Below are 16,015 nucleotides of genomic sequence, written 5' to 3' on the forward strand. Positions count from 1 at the left end.
GCATGACACAGTTTCCGAAAGAGCATAAGAAGGAAGGATTGAGTATCAAGCATCGGCATTTCCATTGTGATTTGCCAGAGTTGATTGATTTAGATCAGAAAGACAAGTTTCAAATCCATTGTTTGCATGTGTTTGATGAACGGTTTGGCACTCCGTCTATATGTTCATCTACATTGCATGCATAATCTTTAAAGAAGACTAGAATTTTTCCAGTCACTTTACATGGAATGGGTATGTTCATGTTTTTGTCTTGGATGTGGGTTTCAAGAATTTTCATCCTCAGAGATTCTTGAAGAAGATAGACGCATGACTATCGACGAAGTTGAAGCACCGAAGGAGCTAGATAAGACTTTGTGTCGCTTTTGGCGCGGCCCAAAGAAGCAAGCGTTGTAGACCTTTATGAAGTTCAAGTATCGCATGACCTATGCATTAGAGTGGGCCGGCGAAGAGTCCTCAGGATTCCAGACGCTGTTGGCGATCTCCCTCGACGCCATTCAGTTCGGTACCAGTACCTCACTTTGAAAAGGAGGGGATGTCACGTGCACATCTAACCCTATGTGTACGTGGACAAGCTACTTCATGACATGGGTTCACTTCAGCTAGATTAGGAAGTGTTCTGGCACTTTTGTGAGTCTGTTCGTAGACCGCGCATGTCATGACACTTAGAGTAGATGCATATCCTCTGGTTGCACACAGCATGACCATCAGATTTCAGTCAGAACCCATCAGGAGCATTTTTACAGTGCATAGACCTATTTTTCCCATTTTAGGCAATTTTCACTTATTATTTTTAAGTGACTTTAGTTGGGAACTAGGTAGGGCAATTTTGACAAGGAAATATATAAGGAAACCTAGCGCTAGCACTTTTTGGCAAAGGAGGCAAGAGGAACCAATGTTCAATTGGGACCTTCTCAGCAAGATTCCCCCCACATAAGCAGGTCTAGCGTTTTTGCGTCTGAAGGCCTAGCGTTTTCATCCACAGCATCAGCCTAGCGTTTTGCATTGGCAGGACAAACTGGCGACAGCAAGACAGCAGGAACCCTAGCGTTTTTGCAATAGAAGACAGATTCAGCCCTAGTGTTTTTGGATCAGGCAGCAACCCTAACGTTTTGCAGATTCACCGCAACGGAACCCCAAGAAGCACCAGCGTTTTCAGTTTTCAGCAATCTGTTTCCGCAAAACAAGTCCCGAACCTCGCAGATCTTACCTTCCCGCAGCAGATCCTCGCTGCACGGTCAGATAAAGCTAAGTTTGCAGATTCAGCCCGGAAAACACAGATTTCAGCATCTGTGTTTTCAGTGCATTGTCGTCGCCATCGACATCGTCAACGACAGAGAGTCAAAATTCAGCAGATAGAAGATTTGCAGATTTCAGCCCTTAGCGTTTTTAGATTTCAGCCCGTCTCGTCGTCATTCTCATTGTCGTCGTCATCGTCGGCAAGTCCAAGCATTGTAGAGATTTGTGCAATCAATAGTAGACCACTCTCACCATAGAGAGTGGGGCCTTCGGAGGAGGGTTTGCCAACATTCTGGTGTCGTATTCTTCTTTCTCTTTCTCTCAGTCTCAACACCTTCATTCTCAGTGTTTACCCACTTTGTTTGTGATCATATGCACTCTCTCACTAAAGGAACAAATGGCTCTCCCTTCCGTAAGTAAAAGGAACCCTTGAGCACAGTTCGGAGCACTCATCTTGAGCAAAGTTCAACACTCACTTCCGTTGCACCTTACACCCAGTCTACATAGTTCTCTTTTATCCATATCGGGTGTGGAGTCTTTCTTCTCCATTATGCCGGTGACTCTTATGTCGAGTCGGCGAGCATGACGCATCTTCTCCTCCTCTGGCGTAGTGTGCACAATAAGGAATTTTATTCTTGGTCTTCACTTCTTCTCTGCCTCCTTGACCTCTTTCATGATGTTTTGCTTCACTACCTCTACCCATCCTTCCATGGTGGCCTCCATCTTGCCCCCAATGCTCTGCGTGATTGCTTTGTAAACTCTTCCTTGATGGCTTCTTTGTCGCCTCTACAATCTCCCCTTCTTCACATGATGGGTGGTCTCGGAGGAAGGCGATCTTCCTGGTGAATACGTCCATCTCTTCTTGCATTGTGTCTCTCATTATTCCATTCCTCTCTATCCTTAATCCACTCTTTGAGCAAGGTTGCTTTCTCCCTCCTCCATTCTTTCATCTCTGTCGAATGTGGAAAGGTGCTTGTTGGTGGCGGCAAATGTGGTCACTTTCCTGCCATGGGGAAACCACTTTGCTTGCCGTGGAGGCCATGGGAGGAGAGGAAGGCTTTCAAAACAGCCCAAGAGTCTTGAAGAGACTCAATGAGGCTCAAAGGGGGGAGCCTCCATGGTGACCATGAAACCGGTCCGTAGGGCGGTAGAGTTTTGCTTTCACCCGAATTCTTTACTTTAATCTTTAGGACACAGAGAAACTTTGCAAATAAGCCTGTGATTGGAATTCAACACTTCAAGACAAACACGGCCTGGCAACTAGAGCGCTACCAAGCAGACAACGACACCCTGTTGGCCCCAAAGACTGGCGCCCCTTTATTCTCATTATACTTGAGAAAGATCTGTAAACTTCTACAATCTGTCCCACTTTTATTGGGCTGAAATTCCTCTAACCTGATTTCGGCAACATAACCATAGTAGAAGTCTTCACGGACAAAATCCCAAGTAAACATTGACTTTCCACGCACTTTAGAGCTCTTTGCAAAACTTGGTGAGGAATTGCAGGTCGTTGAATTCTTTGTTTTGCGCTCCGATCCGCGTGCAAATCACTTCTGTCGATGGCCCTCGAGCTCTCGCACCTGTAGGGTCACTTGCCCCTTGAATTAGACGTGATTCCTCGCGGGAAATCTCTCTAAATTGTTTTGTACAAGCACCGAATGCTTTCCCTAGGTTCCTTTGACAAATAAACGATTCGAACGCTTTCACCTAACCCTCACCAAGCTGTCCAAACCTGTCCATGGCTGTAATTGCAGGTTTTTGACCCAATTTCGCCAGCATAATGGCGCAAAAATCCTTGTGGGTCAAAAGTACACGTCAAGGACACTTTCCCTTGCAGTATGGAAGCTTTCCCGTGAGCATGCTGTAATTTTTTGTTCACACATCCCAAGGTCTTTCCGATGCTCCCCTTGCGATTCCTTGCAGTTTAGGTGCAAAACCCTAAACCTGCAGAAAAACACAGCAGGCTTTAATGCTTTGTTTTGGACCGTTTCGAGCGGAGCAAGGAAGCCTACATGTCTCAGGTGCTCCCGTACGCAATTGTACAGTTCGCGTGTAAATCGGACAAGTTTTCAGGCGAGAGAACTCTCTGTTTTCTCATTTCTCCGTGATGGAGCTCTGCGTACCTGAAGGGAATTAGCAATTAGCTAATCCGGTTCCTGTACAGAAGGCTCTTGCCTTGGCAAACGCACATTTACCCCCATAACTGTACATGGTTATCTGAGAAGCCCAACTAGAGGCGCATTACCATATGTGCAAAGGGGAGAGAGAGATGCGCGAGAGCAAATCGTCGCGCTACATAGAGCAAGGGAGAAAGCAAGCTTTCCATTAAAGCTGTGAGCACTTGCACCTACTACTCACACACACTGTAGCACTTAATGAACAAAATCAGTCTCCTCTCTCAATTTGGGCGTCCCCTCTTCGTGTAGATATGGCAGAATGATCTGGAGCCGCCATGTGTCCCTTATGCCTCTTTTGAGTTAATTTCCTAGTACTCACCAACTTATAAGTGTCGCGAGGGGCCTAAATGACTTTGAACTGAGCCTAGACATCCTTTTACTACTTGGATTCCAGTGCCGATTGGCCGACCAACTCGTGGTGACCTGCCCTTCCCGACTGCCAGTGAAACTCTCGATTGTCGGCCGTTTCACACTGGCCATACAATGTCCGACCATTTGCAACTTCAAAAAGAGGGTTCCAAAAATTAAACAAAAATCATCGGAAAGAAATCAATAACTCAAGTTAGCAATTGCTACGTCCTCGTGACATACTGCCCTCTTAAAATGGCAAAGGTCCTCGATTGCGTGTCATATATACATGCCATAGATGATTTAGTGTGGTAAGCATCCTTTTATCATCGCATGTATCCGCAAGAAAGACTGTCAATACATGTGTACAAATGACTTAATGAGACCTTCATACTTTTGTCAAACAATGTACATTGCTATTGCATTGAATCCATGAGTACATTTGATGTGCTAGCTCTATCATTACCCCTCCTTTGCAGACGTTGGGTTGGGGCATACATAGGCTGTAACCCAAAGGCCTCAAGGTAAAGTTGCAATACATTTGGTGACTCTGACAGTTCATGCTCTTCCATCCACTTTGCATCCATAGGTGGATAGTTCTTGAACTTCACCAAATAGCATCTTGCAAGCTGTCCTTAACTTTTACGTGTGCAAAGGCTTTTGCCTTTGCACATAATTCCACAACACTGTGACGTACGACCCACGACCAAGTAAGCTCAAATTTCAAGATGATTTACCAATGGGTCATAGTATCCAAGCAATCACCTCAGAGGATCGACGAGCAACGTGTCACCTGGTAGACCCACATCACTCCTGTAGGAAATCTAGTGGCCAATCTACCACAGTGAGACCTCTCCCTATCTCATCTTGGTTCATACTTGCAAACCCTAAAAACACAGCAAAAAATAAGCCCTATTCTGACCACTTTTTGGTAGGGCGAACATGCGGAATTTCCTGTAGCTTTACCAAACCAACCGAGGCTCACTTCTTGAGGAAAAAGTGATTCTATCCCGGCAATGGAACCGTGAAACCGGCCCGTAGGGCGATAGACTTTGGCTTTCACCCAAATTCTTTACTTTAGACTTTAGGACACAGAGAAACTTTGCAAATAAGCCTGTGATTGGAATTCAACACTTCAAGACAAACCACGACCTGGCAGCTAGAGCGCTACCAAGCAGACAAGACACCCTGTTGGCCCCAAAGATTGGCGCCCCTTTCTGTATTTCTTTATTCTTATTATACTTGAGAAAGACCTGTAAACTTCTACAATCTGTCCCACACCCTTGTCGGGCTGAAATTCATCTACTCTAACCCGATTTTGGCAACATAACCACAGTAGAAGTCTCCACGAACAAAATCCCAAGTAAACACTGACTTTCCATGCACTCTAGAGCTCTTTGCGAAACTTGGCGAGAAATTGTAGCTCGTTAAATTCTTTGTTTTGCACTCCGATCCGCGTGCAGATCACTTCTGTGGATAGCCCTCAAGCTCTCGCACGTGTAGGGTCACTTGCCCCTTGAATTAGACGAGATTCCTCGTGGGAAATCTCTCTAAATTGTCTTGTACAAGCACCCAATGCTTTCTCGAGGCTCCCCTTGCAAATAAACGATCCGAACGCTTTCACCTAACCCTCACCAAGTTGTCCAACCCTGTCCATGGTTGTAATTGCAGGTTTTGGACCCAAATTCGCCAGCATAACGGCTCAAAAATCCCTGTGGGTCAAAAGTACACATCAAGGACACTTTCCCTTGTGGTATGGAAGCTTTCCAGTGAGCTGCAGGTCAATTTCAGCATGTTGTAATTTTGTGTTTTGCCAATGTTAGGTGCCTACTGCCCTGTACACGCATCCCAAGGCCTTTCCGAAGCTCCCCTTGCGATTCCTTGTAGTTTAGGTGCGAAACCCTAAGCCTGCAAAAAAACAGAGCAGACTGTAATGCTTTGTTTTGGACCGTTTCGAGTGGACAAGCGTGTCTACGCATGTCTCAAGTGCTCCCACACGCAATGGGACAGCTCCCTTGTAAATCGGACAAGTTTTCACGCGAAAAAACTCTCCGTTTTCTCATTCCTTCGCGATGGAACTGTGCGTACCTGAAGGGGATTAACAATTAGCTAATTTGGTTCTTGTATAGAAGGCTCCTACCTTGGCAAATGCGCATAAAACCCCCATAACTGTACATGGTCATATGAGAAGCCCAACTAGAGAGGCATCGCCATATGTGCAAAGGGGAGAGAGAGACGCGCGAGAGCAAATTCTCGTGCTACATAGAGCAAGGGAGATGGAAAGCTTTCCATTAAAGCTGTGAGTACCTGCACCCACTACTCACACCCACTACTCACACACATTGTAGCACTTAATGAACAAAATCAGCCTCCTCTCTCAATTTGGGCGCCCCCTCTTCATGCAGATATGGCAGAATGATCTGGAGTCGCCATGTGTCCCTTATGCCTCTTTTGAGTTAATTTCCTAGTACTCACCAACTTAAAAGTGTTGTGAGGGGCCTTAATGACTTTGAATTGAGCCTAGACACCCTTTTACCTCTTGGATTCCAATGCTGATTGGCCCGACCAACTCGTGGTGACCCGGCCTTCCCAACTGCGGGTGAAACTCTCGGCCGTCGGTCGTTTCACACTGGCCATACAATGTCTGACCATTTGCAACTTCAAAAAGAGGGTCCCAAAAATTTAACAAAAATCATCGGAAAGAAACCAACAACTCAAGTTAGCAATTGCCACGTCCTCGTGATAGGCTATGTGTGGGTAGTATGTTTGTGTGTGTCAGAGAGAGAGAGAGAGAGAGAGAGAGAGAGAGAGAGAGAGAGAGAGAGAGAGAGAGAGAGAGAGAGAGAGAGAGAGAGAGAGAGAGAGAGAGAGAGAGAGAGAGAGAGAGAGAGTGTTGAAATCTTATATTAACGTCTTCAAAAGGTCAAATTGACCTATGAGACCAAACAATTACAAAATTGTGAATCTGATACTATGCCTGGGTACAAAAATTCTAGAACAAAATACTACTACTACTAGAATCCATCCTCATCTGCACTCTCGATGTCGAGAGAGTATGGCTCGAATCCTCTGCTGTAGTCTCCGTCGATGTTGTGTAGCCGCTCTCCTCAATCGTGGCCGTCTGTATTTTCGTAGCTTCAGTGCTCGGTCCATGAGAGTGCTGGTAGTGGTCGAATGAGTGTGGGCCGAGCTCTGCAGTGATGGCCGAAGTCTGCAGTGATGGCCGCTCCTCTGGCTGTCCCATATCTAGTGAAAAGAAATCTGTAATCCTTCTCTGGGACTGTCTCTCTCTAGCTCTCGTGAGTAAAGTGTCTCTATATCTGTGTAACTCAAGTAGATATAGCCCAAGACATCTCTGATTCTCATAACTCATGACCCTAGAGAAAGGACCGAAACTCTCTGAATAAGCAGTGGAAAAGGCCTCGAATTTCATAGTACATTGTGCAACGACATATGTAATGTAGCTCTGTCTCTGGCTCTAGCTGGCATAAACATCATATCCTACTGTCTGCTGGTATCCCTCTGAATCTACCAGTCTCAATCTCCAGCTGATGTGAGGATGCGCGTATCTGACCAATGGCACACCGCAAACCATGAGATATATGTGTATCCATGTAGCTGGGTCGAATCACAAACCCATCTCCTGTGAGGTGGAGAAGATGCTCTCTATAGAAAGCCATCTTCGTGCCCAACTCCTTTGGCGGCTCTATCCATGTCCTCCTGGTATCTAGCTGGATCAGGTCTTGACAAATTGAGTCTAGTAATCTCCACCCGTGTAAGAGACATTGAGGGTGTCTGAAGAGAGTACTGGAAAGGGGGTAGCCTGTCCATGGTGAAGCCATGCATCTGAAACCATGATGTCATTTGTGCATACCAGCACGAAGTGTCCCCTTGAAGTGCTAACTGTTTGGGAGACTCAAGGGCCAATCTAGCATATTTGTCTCTAGTAGTATCCCACAAATTGTGCACGAAGGAGACTGATCTGGTAAGCGCCTCAATCTCCATAGGAGGGGTAGCTAGCTCTGCTCGAATGATAGTGTGGGGTACGGAGGCCTAGGCTCTGATCAGTATAGAGACCATAGATACCAAGGGGCTTTCCATACGTCTCCAACCATCTTGGCCTATAGAAGCTCCCCATATCTGCAACGCATACATGTTGAGGCTACTAAAGTATCAAAGAGCCATAACTTTGTCCGAGGTTCCTGGAATTGAACCTGCAAACACATTCTCTCGAAGCCTCCCAAGGCCGCATAAGCTCTCGTTGAAGGAGTACGAGCGAAAGTGCGACGCGAGAGGGAGTGCGAGAAGAAGAGCACGACGATATGGTGAACTCGCTCTACTGTAATGTGTAGAGCATAGTGAGTTCTTATTAGGTTTTTACAAAAGAATATGTGTACATACCTGGCGGCCCGCCCACTTACCTGGGCGACCACATTGGGCTTTATACCCCAACAACCTCCCACTTAAAGTCCAATGTGGTACTTTAAGTGTGAGAGAAGCTACTATACAAGCTAATATACAAGAGATGTAGAGAAGTGATGTACTACCCTGCACCTAACTGCTTGCGAAAATGCGCAAAGCTCTCTGGGGGAAGTCCTTTTGTAAGTAGATCAGCAGGATTTTCTGTGGTGTGAACTTTGACAAGCTGAAGTTGCTTATCCTCGAGCATTTCCCTGATGAAATGATACTTCACATCCACATGCTTTGTCTTTGAGTGATAAACTGGATTGCGAGCCAATTGTATAGCACTTTGACTATCACAATATAACACAGACATCTCTTCTTTGATTCCCAAATCTGTTACTAGTCGATTAAGCCAAATTGATTCTTTGCATGCCTCTGATGCTGCAACATATTCAGCCTCTGTAGTAGACTGAGTAACACAATCTTGTAATCTAGAACGCCATGATACTGCTCCACCAGCCAATGTAAAGACATACCCTGACGTAGACCTTCGGTTGTCTAAGTCACCTCTCTAAGTCACCTGCATAATCTGAGTCTGTAAAACCCTTTACACTTAACTCTTGACTCCCATAGCATATACGCATACTCTTTGTAGCTTTCAGGTATCTCAATATTCCTTCACTGCCTCCCAATGTTTCTTGCGTGGGTTTGACATGTATCGACTTACTACTCCCACTGCAAATGCAATGTCTGGGCGAGTAGCAATCATTGCATACATCAAACTACCCACTGCAGACGCATATGGAATCTTATCCATTTCAGCCTGTTCTTCCTCAGATACAGGACAATCTTGTTTGCTAAGTTTCACATATGGTGGCAATGGAACACTCAATGCCTTTCCCTTCTCCATATTGAAACCTTGCAAAACCTTGTCAATATACTCTGTTTGAGACAACCAAATCAACTTCTTTGATCTGTCTCTTTCAATGCGCATACCAATTATATGGATTGCCTCACCCATGTCTTTCATATCAAACGATTTTGCCATCTTTGACTTCAAAGCTGAAATTTCTTCCAAGTGCTTGCCAACAATCAACATGTCATCCACATACAAAATAAGGATCAGCCAACTAGCATCCTTAGCCTTCTTTGTATATAGACAGTGATCGAACTCACTACGTTTGTAGCCTTGAGAAAGCATAAACTTGTGGAATTTATGGTACCATGCCCTCGGTGATTGTTTTAAGCCATAAAGACTCTTTAACAACTGGCATATCCAATCTTCCTTGCCTTTCTCAACAAACCCTTCTGGCTGCTGCATGTAAATTTCCACATCTAAATCACCATGCAAGAACACTGTCTTGACATCCATTTGGTGCAACACCAAATCTAATATGGCAACCAATGCAAGAAATCATCTCAATGTAGTCATCTTGACCACCGGAGAGAAGACTTCATCAAAGTCAATGCCTTGTTTTTGCTTAAAGCCCTTGGCAACAAGCCTTGCTTTGTACTTTGGCTGACTATCATGAGGGGTGATCTTATACCTGTAAACCCATTTACAAGGTAGAGCCTTTTTGCCTTGTGGTAATTTAACTAGGTTCCATGTCTTGTTTTTATGCAGAGCTGTCATCTCTGACTGCATAGCCAATTGCCAATTGCCAATTCCTGAAGTCCTTCATTTGCACTGCTTCCTTGTAACATGAAGGCTCATTGCAATCAGTCAACATGACATAGATCATAGATGGAACAAACCTATCAAGAGGACGCGTGACACGTCCAGATCTACGCACAATAGGTGGCTCAGGCTGTAACCGGCCTGTTCAATCCAAAAAGGGCGGTAGACTTTACTTTAAACCTTGATTTAGCATTCACCCATTATTAGTCGTCTATTTTACCTGTACTTTCAAGACACAACAAAGGGGAGAGGGATACAGGCTGCTAGATTGCACCTGTATAAGTAGACGGACACCAGATTGGCCCCTAACTTAGGCGCCCCTTTCGGTATTTCTTTATTGTTCAAAAGAGGGAATAAACGCTGTGGTTCCCTACAAGCTGCCCCGCACAAACTCGGCTGAATTTCCACTGTTCCAGCCCGATTTCGGCAGCATAACTGTACTAGAACCCTTCACGGTCAGTATTCCCACGCATTGACTGACTTTCCCGACGCCTACGGGCACTTTGCAAAACCTGGCGAGAATCTGCAGCACGCTGAATTCTCTGTTTTCAGCCCTGAAAATGCGCCAGATCGCCTGTACAGCGGTCCCCTTGCGTCCCCGAACCTCCTGGGGGTATTAGGGTCCGTTTAGGGCCAAAACCCTAAACCTGCAAAAATACACAGCAGGCTGTAATTCACTGTTTCGGGCTCCGTTTTGCGTGCCGGTCGCATCCCTAGCAAGTCCTCGAGCTCCCGCACCTGTAGGGCTACTTGCCCTTTGAATCGGACGAGATTTCTGGCGTGAAACCTCTCCGAATTCACCTGTACCTGCGGGGGGATTAGCCGCTAGCTAATCCAGTACCTGTGCAAGAGGCTCTTGCCTCGGCAATCGCGCATGAACCCACACAACTGTACATTGGTCAAATGAAGAGCCCACTAGAGGGGCATAACATACTGCCAAAGGGGAGAGAGAGGGCAGTGCGTAGCGTGCAGGGCATCACTCCTGGCACCGCACTGTGCATAAGAGGGAAAGCAAGCACTCCATAGCTCTTAACCTGTGACAGCCACTTGCAAAATGAGCCTCCCAACTATAAATCACGTTTTTGCCTTCTCTATAAGTAGTAAACTGGCCTCAAAGTGCCAAGTGTCACTCATTTGTGCATTTTCCCGCTTTAGACCCTCGGGTCTAAAAATATCCCACCTGCAGCCTCTGTTGACTTGGCCACAGAGTAACAAAATGATCCCCATGTCAAACTGCACGTAATGACGCGAAGACATTTTCAGGTCCCAAAATAGCAGTTCCCTAAATTTTAGGAGATGCTGCCATTATATCTTTCTAGGTCATCCGACCCTCTTTGTACATTGTGGCCACATCCAAAACTGAAATGTAGCCTCTGTAGCAAAGGATTCCACTTTGGCTAGTCAATGACCCCACTTGGCTAACCATAGTCCTTGTCCAACCTTAGTGCTCTCTTGCCCTCAGGCCTGGACTCCCTCTGGACAGTTCCACACTAGCTATGCAATGCAGGGCAGTTAGATTTCCCGAGGGGTGTTTCCAAAAAGTGAAAGTAAATAGATAATAAGAAAGAAATCAACAAAAAGGATAGATAGTAGTCACACGCTGGTGACATACCCCCCTCTTGAAATCTCAAACGTCCTCGTTTGCATCCATTGTCGTCTAGTCCGGTTAGGATATCTGGCTTTCACCCAGACGACCCGGGTTCAAATCCCGGCGATGGAACCATGTAACCGGCCTGTTCAATCCAAAAAGGGCGGTAGACTTTACTTTAAACCTTGATTTAGCATTCACCCATTATTAGTCGTCTATTTTACCTGTACTTTCAAGACACAACAAAGGGGAGAGGGATACAGGCTGCTAGATTGCACCTGTATAAGTAGACGGACACCAGATTGGCCCCTAACTTAGGCGCCCCTTTCGGTATTTCTTTATTGTTCAAAAGAGGGAATAAACGCTGTGGTTCCCTACAAGCTGCCCCGCACAAACTCGGCTGAATTTCCACTGTTCCAGCCCGATTTCGGCAGCATAACTGTACTAGAACCCTTCACGGTCAGTATTCCCACGCATTGACTGACTTTCCCGACGCCTACGGGCACTTTGCAAAACCTGGCGAGAATCTGCAGCACGCTGAATTCTCTGTTTTCAGCCCTGAAAATGCGCCAGATCGCCTGTACAGCGGTCCCCTTGCGTCCCCGAACCTCCTGGGGGTATTAGGGTCCGTTTAGGGCCAAAACCCTAAACCTGCAAAAATACACAGCAGGCTGTAATTCACTGTTTCGGGCTCCGTTTTGCGTGCCGGTCGCATCCCTAGCAAGTCCTCGAGCTCCCGCACCTGTAGGGCTACTTGCCCTTTGAATCGGACGAGATTTCTGGCGTGAAACCTCTCCGAATTCACCTGTACCTGCGGGGGGATTAGCCGCTAGCTAATCCAGTACCTGTGCAAGAGGCTCTTGCCTCGGCAATCGCGCATGAACCCACACAACTGTACATTGGTCAAATGAAGAGCCCACTAGAGGGGCATAACATACTGCCAAAGGGGAGAGAGAGGGCAGTGCGTAGCGTGCAGGGCATCACTCCTGGCACCGCACTGTGCATAAGAGGGAAAGCAAGCACTCCATAGCTCTTAACCTGTGACAGCCACTTGCAAAATGAGCCTCCCAACTATAAATCACGTTTTTGCCTTCTCTATAAGTAGTAAACTGGCCTCAAAGTGCCAAGTGTCACTCATTTGTGCATTTTCCCGCTTTAGACCCTCGGGTCTAAAAATATCTCACCTGCAGCCTCTGTTGACTTGGCCACAGAGTAACAAAATGATCCCCATGTCAAACTGCACGTAATGACGCGAAGACATTTTCAGGTCCCAAAATAGCAGTTCCCTAAATTTTAGGAGATGCTGCCATTATATCTTTCTAGGTCATCCGACCCTCTTTGTACATTGTGGCCACATCCAAAACTGAAATGTAGCCTCTGTAGCAAAGGATTCCACTTTGGCTAGTCAATGACCCCACTTGGCTAACCATAGTCCTTGTCCAACCTTAGTGCTCTCTTGCCCTCAGGCCTGGACTCCCTCTGGACAGTTCCACACTAGCTATGCAATGCAGGGCAGTTAGATTTCCCGAGGGGTGTTTCCAAAAAGTGAAAGTAAATAGATAATAAGAAAGAAATCAACAAAAAGGATAGATAGTAGTCACACGCTGGTGACACAGGCTCAGCCACAACCTGGGTTCCACTCTATTCTGTCCTTGCTCCTCTTGAGCCCTGACATTTTGTCTTGCACGTGCAGGTCCATCTTCTTGGAAGACAACTCTTCTAATCTCCTCAACTCTCTCTGGTTTAGAATGATATTTGGCTTCATTAAAGTGAACATCATTGCTGCAGACAACCTTTCTGGATTCAGGATCCCAAAGTCTGTACCCCATCTCACCAGAATTACCATAGCCTAGAAAGATGCACTTTTTACTCTTTGGCTCAAGTTTGTTCCTAAATTCCTTTGCAACGTGAGTATATGCCTCACAGCCAAAGACTCTGAGATGCTTGTATGAGGGCGCCTTGCCTGACCATACCATCTCTGCCACTAAATCCTTCTGCAAAACCTTGCTAGGAGATCTATTTATAAGATGAACAGCTGTTGATACAGCTTCAGCCCAAAACCCATTTGGCAGCTGTGCAATAGACAACATACTTCTGACCTTCTCTTGTATGGTCCTATTCATCCTCTCAGCAACACCATTTTGAGGAGCATTGTAAGGAGTAGTAAGTTCACGTTTTATACCTTTTGACTCACAAAAGTCTTGAAAGGCCTTTGAAACATACTCTCCACCATTGCCAGTGCGTAAGCATTTAAGCTTCTTGCCACTTTGATTCTCCACAAGTGTCACAAACGTTTTGAAAACACTAAACGCTTCATCCTTGTGCTTGAGAAAGTAAACCCATACTTTCCTCGAGTAATCATCTATAAATGTCATAAAGTAAAAAGCTCCCCCTAGAGATAGGTTAGGCATAGGTCCACACAAATCACTATGAACGAGTGTCAACTGTGTATCTCTTCTACTGCTTCTATGCTTATGTGGCTGCTGTGTTTGCTTACCATACAGACAATGTTCACAGAATTCAAAATCATTAAATGACAAGCCAGGCAAACAACCAGAACGAGACAAGATTTCCATTCCCTTCTTGGACATATGTCCTAACCGGCTATGCCACAAAGAAACGTTCGGCTGCTCGGTTACATTGATTACATTTTTAGAGACATTTGATACATAAATCATGTAAAGTCCTCCAGACTTTACTCCATGTGCCACTGTCATAGAACCCTTGGATATCTTCCACATGTTCTGTCCAAAAGTGGTGACGTAGCCAGTATCATCAAGTAAACCTATGCTAATCAAGCTCTTTGTAATTGCGGGAACATGTCTCCCATTCTTCAGCGTGAAAGAAGATCCATTCTGAAACTTCAATTGAACATCTCCAACACCTAAGATCTCATACGTCTGCCCATTGCCTAGCCGAACATGATCTTTAGTGGTCACATAAGAGGTAAACCACTCCTTGTTTGGAGACATATGAAGTGATGCCCCTGAGTCTATAATCCAGTCACTCAGGGCATTTCCATCAGATGCTGTAAGAAGAGTTGAGTCCATTGTATTCTTCAAACAGTAGATGTCTCCTGACACTAGACTGTCATCCTTTGCAACAGTGTTTGTCACATTTATTTCTTGAATTTTCACTGAGGACTTGTTCTTCTCACCATGGTCTTCAGCTTTCTCTTTGCCTTTTTCTGCTTTCCATTCTCTGAAGTCTCTTTTTATGTGACCCTTCTTGCCACAATGGTAGCATTCTATGTCACTCTTGCCTTTAGCACTGCGGGACTTGCTACGAGACTGATTCCTCTTTCCACCTTTGTACTTTTCTTTGGTCCTTCCCCTGACAACTAAGGCCGTTCCTTTGCCTTTGTGTATTGTCTTTCTTTTGGTTTCTTCAGTAAGCAGACTTCCTTCTACACTTGCTATGTTCAAACCATCTGGAGGTGCAGAATTACTCAAAGCTGTGCGAAAAGTGTCCCAACTTTCCGGCAATGTGATCAACATGAACATAGCTCTAACAGGTTCATCAAACTTGACACCTTGAGCTGACAACTGACTATAGATTGTGTTGAATTCATTCAGATGATTGGACATAGGTGTCCCTTCTTTCATCTTCAAGTCAACAAGCTTCTTAAGCCAGTATACCTGTGAAGCTGCACTTTGCTTCTCATAAAGATTACTCAGTTTTAACCATGCTTGATAAGCCGACATCTCGTCTGCTACATTGAAGTAAACGCTTTTTGCCAAAGTCAGCATAATGGTAGAAAGTGCCAATTCATCCATTTCGCTCCATTCATCTTCGTCCATATCTTGTGGTTTTATCCCCTTGAGCTTTATAGGTTTTATGTGCTTCTTTTGTACCAACACGTGCCAAATCTGCTGCTTCCACAATGGGAAATTGGTTCCATCCAACTTCTTGATATTGTAAAGAGCAGTGTCCTGTGATCCGGCCATAGCTACGCTTCACAGTAGTTTACTTTCCTGGGAGAAATTCGGCAGAGTTTCCCCTGTAAACTGACCTCTGAACCAATATCAACCTTTCAAATGAACCAAGAAAGCTTCAGATTCTATAGAAATTTTGGCAGAGTCTCCTTTGTAAAATGGCTCTGGTGTACTCAAAAAACAGACCAAAAACAGCTCAAAAAACCACTCTCTCTTAACACTGTAAGATGTGGGTAAATCTTTCCTGCACCTATACTGTCTCTCACTGTCCTGTCACTGTAGACTGCGACAATGCCTCAACGGCAGTAAAGCAAAGATGCAATCCCAACTGTCTAACTCACAGTCAATACATCCTAGCTGCCTATCTAAGGGTGCTCGAGGGATCGCTCGAAGACCTGTATCACCGAAAGGATCTCAACATTCGAGAATCCCTCAGCTCAATAAAACCTCACTCGACCCTCAACAAAGGTTGCAGTAAATCTGACAATACATAGACTTCCCACAAAGTCATACATCCACAAATTTCCCACTGTATGCTATAACCGCTGCGACGGTTGTTTGCTGCGTCACTCACAGCCAGCAAACCCTCAACAGACATACATCATCTCTGACAATACATCCCATGTGGAAGTACCTGCAATGTCAGGAT

The 16,015-nt window shown here is 45.4% G+C and overlaps 1 protein-coding gene and 1 non-coding gene across 2 annotated transcripts in view; both read left to right on the forward strand.

Moving 5' to 3' along the window:
• Positions 1 to 16,015, forward strand: part of LOC147429009 (SH3 domain-containing protein 2-like) — a 124,024-nt gene that overhangs the window by 53,199 nt on the left and 54,810 nt on the right. The window lies entirely within an intron of this gene.
• On the forward strand, positions 11,490 to 11,563 carry TRNAE-UUC (transfer RNA glutamic acid (anticodon UUC)). Its single transcript has one exon. It is a non-coding gene; the product is annotated as a tRNA-Glu (tRNA).

The sequence above is a fragment of the Adiantum capillus-veneris genome, chromosome 22, assembly GCF_014529385.1.
Source record: "Adiantum capillus-veneris isolate H3 chromosome 22, ASM1452938v2, whole genome shotgun sequence".
NCBI classification, from domain to species: domain Eukaryota; kingdom Viridiplantae; phylum Streptophyta; class Polypodiopsida; order Polypodiales; family Pteridaceae; genus Adiantum; species Adiantum capillus-veneris.